Below are 6,830 nucleotides of genomic sequence, written 5' to 3'. Positions count from 1 at the left end.
TAGGAGGTGACAACAGCACATGTTACACTTAAATGAGTGCAGAATGACATTATGTAACAGTATACAGTAAATGTGTACAATGACAACCAAGAGCAGAGCAAGACAGTGGTGAGTCAGATAACGCCGTTGACAGCTAATTCATCAGCAGCAGGGAGGATGCTGCTCACAGCTGTATCCTGAACAGCAGAGGTGTGGACACTTCTGATGACAATACAGTGAGTGGCTTTATTTATGTAAAAGTGTAATTTTGCAGTTCATCTTGTTGCCACCAGAGGGCATTAAATGATCTGTGATGAAAAATACGACTAATTATTAGGGCCCGAGCCCCGAGGATGGCTAACTACTCATACATGCATTGGCTAATTGACTTGAAATGTAGTGCGTCTGTTCTTAAGGCAATAAGGAACACACATGTTCAAGATTTATACTAAAGTATTACAGTTTGAACGGGGCGTGACAATTCCACTCAAAAAAGGAAGTTGCTATAACTTCTGTGTTTACTATCTGATCTGCCCCGAAATGAACATGTATGATAATGTCATAACGCCACCTACTGGCAGCAGGAAATGTCTCTTGTATACATAGACGACTTGAAAGCAAAATGACATCAAGCAGTTGCATATTGTTTTTATTTATGTATATATTTTAACCCTGTGAAAGAATCTCTGAATTCTACAAGTTAAGTGTTTTTAGTATTTAGTACGTTTTGAAATGCACATACAAAAAAAGTCTCCATAGCGCTCTCTAACACAAAGCTGCTGCTGGTTTGATGAGATGAGTTTTCACCCCAACACGCACCAAGTCTCCTGCCACTGCTGATTTTAGGCCGCTGTCTCTGCTCTCTACCACACTTCATAATCCTGAAAGTAAGCTGAATGTATCTACCTATGCAGTCACAAGATGGAGACATTCTACGCCTTTTTGGTCAAATCCCTGTGAGTCCCATGACTCATGTCTGCTTCCTACATTTTTGACAATAAATATTATAAATCTAGGCTGAACAGCTTTGTCCCAACAATAAAGTTTAGGACATTTTATGTAGTTCATGCAGTTGAGCTATCAAGTTAGTCTAGGGATGCAACTTTTAACCTTCAAACTATGTAGTCATAATCATATTTAAGAAGCCTAGTGATGTATGCCTCCAAACATATCACAGGGTATTATAGAGACTGGAAACAGACTGGAATATTATTTTATTAGAATATTTATTTATTATTTATTATTTTACCACTCAGATTGATCTGCTCTCCTATGTAAAGTATTTCAATGTAGTTACAGCTGCTTTTTTGCCTCACATCTAATGATGTCGTACATTATTGAATATCAGTCAGAGATTTATTTTATTACATTAATTTGCTGCTAATATTTTAAGGTAGTCTTGTGCAGTAAGTCTTTAAGGTGTAATGAAGTGCTAGATTGCAGCATTGATCTGAATAACCATCCTAACCACGCCTTTAAATATGTTAATGTCACTTCTAAGGTGGGTGTAAAGAGCATTGTTTACCTCCTACTACAACGTCCATAAGGCAACTGGATTAACATAGAAGTGCGCATGCGCATTACCTGCTCGAGTAAACCGATGACCTCACGCACAGCCCGGACCAACCAGTCGGTAAAATCATCTCTCTGCCGTCTGTTTCTGTTTGTGTGTATGTGTGAGTGCGTGTGTGTGTGTATGTTTATACTTTAACTTTCCTCACCTGATGAACTTGTGGACACGGCGAACGGAGAAAATGCAAAGCGTGACAAGGTAGGAACAAAAACTGTCCTCCGGCTGAAACAATACCCACATGAGTAAGTAAGCCACACCGGGCCGTTTGGTCGCAGTGTTGCTGGTGACCTCCGTACCGGTGCGAAGAGCCATCATTGACGGACTGTTTTACTTTTGTTTTGTGTGAATTTTTACAAGCTGCAGTCTTTAGCGACCTCTCGGTCCAGACGGGAGTAGAGACAGCCCGGAGTCGGTTTATATTTGCATCTATTTTACAAAGATTTTTTGTTTTGTTTTGTCTCTGAGCTGACCTGTCCACACTTATAGCCTGACTCCTGCGGAGGTACAGAGCTGTCCAAACCGGGACTCATAGACCAGCAGGGTCCTGGACAGAGCTGCCAGGACAGTTTGGAGTTTTTTAAAAGTTAATACTAACACTGGAGAACAGTTATGATTCATTTAAAGTCTCTTATGTAACTCATTGTAAGCTCCTCAGTGGAATATTACACAGAGCGTGGACTTGTACAGGGCAGTGTTGTCAATGTTTATGTTTGGATGTGCTGTTAATGTTAAAATACCTGAACTAGAAAAGTCTGAGCGTTAACTCTGGCTAAATGTTGCTGATGATTTCAAAATCATTGTTACTGTTATGTGATGACACAAAACAATACAACATAGCCTACAATAATATGCTACGATATGACAAAACGGTGTAATACAACACAAAATGATAAGATTTGACCCCAAGCTCTTTAATACAACACATGACACAGTACAAAATAACAAAATATGACACCAAAAAGTCATGATACGACACAATATGGCATAATATGAGGTGACACAAAAGGATGCAACACATACACTAAGCAATATGATACCTGGTCCTGATACCATGCATCAAAATGATATGATTCAACATGGGACACTGCTCTGCAGTCTTTGGATGATACTGTCCTATCACAGGTATATGTGGTATTTTGTTATAAACCATAATGCAAGAAAAGATGCTTGGGATGATTAAGATTTGTGCCTTCACATAGTTCAGATAGATAGATAGATAGACTTTATTGATCCCTGAGGGGATTTTCAGATGATTGTAACACCCTCAGGAGTGTCTGTAGCGGGTGTGGCAGAATACACATACCGGTAACTCCAAGCTATTTCTGTCCTTCTCAACTGTCATGTAAATCACAGTCACATTTGTTGACTACTATGTAGGGGAGGTAGCTAGCCCACTTAGTATACTGAATTTTGGCCCTTATATTGTCATCAGAATCTTTTACTACTTCCCAGAATTGACATCAGAACCACAATATGTGAAGCTATTCATCAATATGTAATCGTTACATCTCACAGGTGCATAAATATTTGATTTGAACTTAGCTGGATAAAGCTTTGATTTGACCTATAAAGTGTGTAAAATACCATGTTTTCACAGCACTATATCATTCTTATCCTTGATTGATTCATTGAGGTCATGCACAGTTTTTCTTGTCATGTTACCCTTTATAAAAAAATATATATATATAAGACGTGCCTGCAGAGCTTTCAGACATGCGATACTTCACCTGTTGTGACTTTCTGTAAAATTCACTACTATCAAATGTAACAAATCATTTTTGAAAGTTGTGAAGTTACAGGTCAGTCGGAGAGCCCAGCTCAGGGATTATCCCAGTAAAATCATTGTAGTGGTAGGCTTATACCCAGTTGGGTGCTTATCAGAAAAGGCTTACATTCCCGAGAATTAAAATGCTCTAAATCATTGAGGGGGCCTGTATGTGCTTGTAATGGGCTGCAGCCTTGTGAGAGGGCTTTACTGCTGTGGTGTGATCTGCAGACGTGTTTTCAGTGTAAACACTGGAGAAGCCTTACATGATGTACCGTGCTGTTATTTTGTCCACAGCATTAATGCTTAGACAGGGAGTTGGCTTCTTACAGAAAGGCGCTGACAGGCCCGGACATTCAGAGTCTTGTTTTTCTGAATGCACGCACACTGCTGGTAATAATCTGTGTTGCAATGCTTTACCCAAGCTCTTTCTGTTAGTGCCTGTTCAATATACATCTGCAGGCTATGATGTTATTGGCAGGTATTAACTTATTATCACAGATGTATTGGCACCAGCAGATTCGCACTCAATGTTACTCATGACTTTTTTTTAAGTTGTTTTCCTTTGTACCAATGATATCGACTGCTTACAGTGGTTTTCCATAGTTATATCAGCACATCGTAATGGTTTTTGAATGAAAATGTTGGAGTGCTGCTTCACATTGTTGCTGATAGGGGTTTGAGCTCAGAGTCAGGAGTGAATGCCAGGTGTACCCTTTCCCATTGCAGACAAAATTGGGTCTAAGTGGGGTTTTACCAGTCTAAAAAGGAGGTCAAGTGCTACTTTGTGGTTCTCTTAACTTTGTGGTATTGTTTTTGTCGCAGCATGTTATTTACTGATGTTTACTGATGATTCATGTCATCCTGCTGTTGTCTCACAGACACAACAACGCTCTGTGTTGCTGGTCAAAACAGGATTTGACAGAAACTGTCCTTGGTGGATATTGACTGCAGTATTGTGACTCAGTTTCAGTTGGCACTGGTAGTTGAGCGCACACACACAGCAGACATAAGCTGCTCTGTCTCTACAGTTTCTTGTTGGTGGTGATTCTAAAGTCTGGCAGCAGTGTAATGATGTGCAATGATCTCTGACTAAGCTCAGATAAAAAGCAACAGAAAACTGTGTCACACATTAAGTATATGATGATAAGATGTAAAGGTGATACCTGAGCCATCCTAGATAAAAAAAATGCATTAATTTCAGTTTGTGCTACACAAAGAAAATCATCAACATCAAAGGTTCCATTCTGTAAAGAGTAGCAGTGTATTGAATATGCATTTCTGTCTGTCAACACACACACAAACACCTGGGGAACTGGGTTAATGAACTGAGTGTTAAGTTTCACTGAACTGGCAGTGAAGCAGTGGGGGGGTGGCAGCCTCCCTGGACAGCTCACATTAAGCACTACACGGTGAGAGTAAACAGCACTAACGACAGGGGGGAGGTGTGGAGTAATCATTTTTTCAACGGCGGATGCCATTTAGCAGTGGCTGTAACACAGCTGAGCCCTTAAGACCACCATATGTCTGCATGGTTCCTGGATGTGGTCGATGGCAATAATATACTGAGGCAGGTGTTGAACCACAAGCCTGTTATCTAGGAATAATGAAAGTGTACATCCCTGTTTTAGATGACTTTATACAATGCAGGGTGGAACCTGAACCATTTCCCTATGCTCTGTACACTTCTGTAATTACTTTAAACATTTAGTCAATGTTTGCTACAATAGGAATTGGAGAAGGCAGCAAAGCCAGTTAGTACATACCATAGTTACATGACTTGGTGTAAGTGTTGACACATGCGGCATATGACATCTTAATTCTGTGTCTGTGCTGCTACCGGGTAAGTGTTGGGCGGTATAATTATACCATGAGACAGCAGAAAATAGTTTTCATTTGTGGTGGTAGTGTTCCTCTGGGTCAGTATCACTCCTGCTCTTCCTGCTGGTGTATGGGCTTCATGTTCAGAGATCAAGCTCTCTCTGTGTGTAATGTGTTGTGGATCCTGTGGGATAAATGTGGACCTGCTGCACTCTTCTGGCCCGTGACAACAATAGGCCTGTATGACTGTTTGAATGTGCCATTCTTTGTGCGGTGTGCTTCACTTGGGCCAGACAATGGCTTCATTTAGCATCCCTACTCTGTTGAGTAGGCCTGCTCTGTCACCATGGAACCCCTGCCATGCCACACCCAGCCCCCAGTCTGGCCTGGCTTTGCACTTGTTCTTGCTATTGGGACAGCTGGATTTTGCCATCCATTGTTGGTCACACCCAAGGATTGTTGCCCTGCAGCCCTGCATGTTATCATATTCATTTCTTAAAAGTAGAGTATATAAACCAAGGCTCCTAATCCCAAACTGTGAGTGTGATGCAGACCTGCTGAGCATCAGCTACTGAGGAGAAAAGAGTCAAAGCCATCCCTGCAGTGCTTTAGTGAAAAGAGCATCCATTTCACCCAAGCCATTGCTTTTAAACTATTTAAATATATACACGCTTGTCCAAAAAACATTAACCCTTTGGGTGTTTTTAACAAAGACAAATCCTGATATATAGTGTGTCTATTGTTTAGGTCATCAACTACAAACCAGATTGATCAGAAGATATGACATGTCAGGATCTGAGGGGCTTACCCCCAAAGCTAAACAATTTACTGAAGGAAATCCTGGATTATTGCTGCTGACACAGTGATTTGTCTTTGTTTGAACTTTCTGTTTTGGAAAGAATGTGAAATCTGTCATCATATTGCACTTAAGGTAAGCTTCGGTATATTGGACAAGGCTTATGAGAAGTAAAATTGAAATAGGATCCTGTGAATATTTGTTGTATTCACTTACATTTTAAAGCATATTATCTATAACACCACGTTTTCTGTGAAACCATTACATTGTTTGATGCGTTTAGATACCCACACACTGAGTCCACATGGCTTGTCCCTTTCTAAGACCGTTGACTCTTGACCCTCCCAATTGTACAGAGGTGAAAGGTCAGCACACCCTGCTTCCAGCTTGGCCACTCAGTAGTGGCAGATTTTTCATTAATGTGCCTCAGGTTGACAGACTTCAGACCTCTTGGTGAGTAATGGATATTTCATGGAAGTGGCCTTCTCTCGTTACCCAGGTTTATTAGCAATGAAAAGTGCCTTGCAGGGAAAGCGCACAGCCACAACAGAGGTCATCATTTTATGTGTTTTACCTTCTAATTTTATATGAATATAAAGTCAATATAACTAATTCATTTGTTAAGAGTTGAGTAAATGTTAACCACTTTCCCCCCGTTCATGTGAACTTATGTAATTATTAGGTGTGTTCACTTCAGTCACTGATTGCAGCACAGTCTTATCTCCACAGAGCACCCGCCTCCACAGAAACCAGCCTTGATCTGGAGCCTTGAGGTTCTATAACTAGAACTGGGTGACCTATGAAAATATATTTTGGGCTGATCTGAACTTGTTGCGGTTGTACTCTGGAGAGCGTGGCACAAGCTGTGCTACTTCTACCTCCCCTTTTGAGATGGT

At 40.7% G+C, this 6,830-nt stretch overlaps 1 protein-coding gene across 2 annotated transcripts in view; it reads left to right on the top strand.

Moving 5' to 3' along the window:
- Nucleotides 1–1,576: 1,576 nt before the first annotated feature.
- The window catches only part of daam1b (dishevelled associated activator of morphogenesis 1b), a 40,160-nt gene continuing 34,906 nt past the window's right edge, over nt 1,577–6,830 (top strand). For both annotated transcript variants that reach the window (XM_028397007.1, XM_028397005.1), the window contains exon 1: nt 1,577–1,750. The gene's annotated coding sequence lies outside the window, so the exon portion shown is untranslated. The remainder of the gene's footprint in view (nt 1,751–6,830) is intronic.

This window comes from Parambassis ranga, chromosome 24 (assembly GCF_900634625.1).
Source record: "Parambassis ranga chromosome 24, fParRan2.1, whole genome shotgun sequence".
Lineage (NCBI taxonomy): Eukaryota > Metazoa > Chordata > Actinopteri > Ambassidae > Parambassis > Parambassis ranga.
This window is presented reverse-complemented; position numbering and strand designations above follow the sequence as displayed.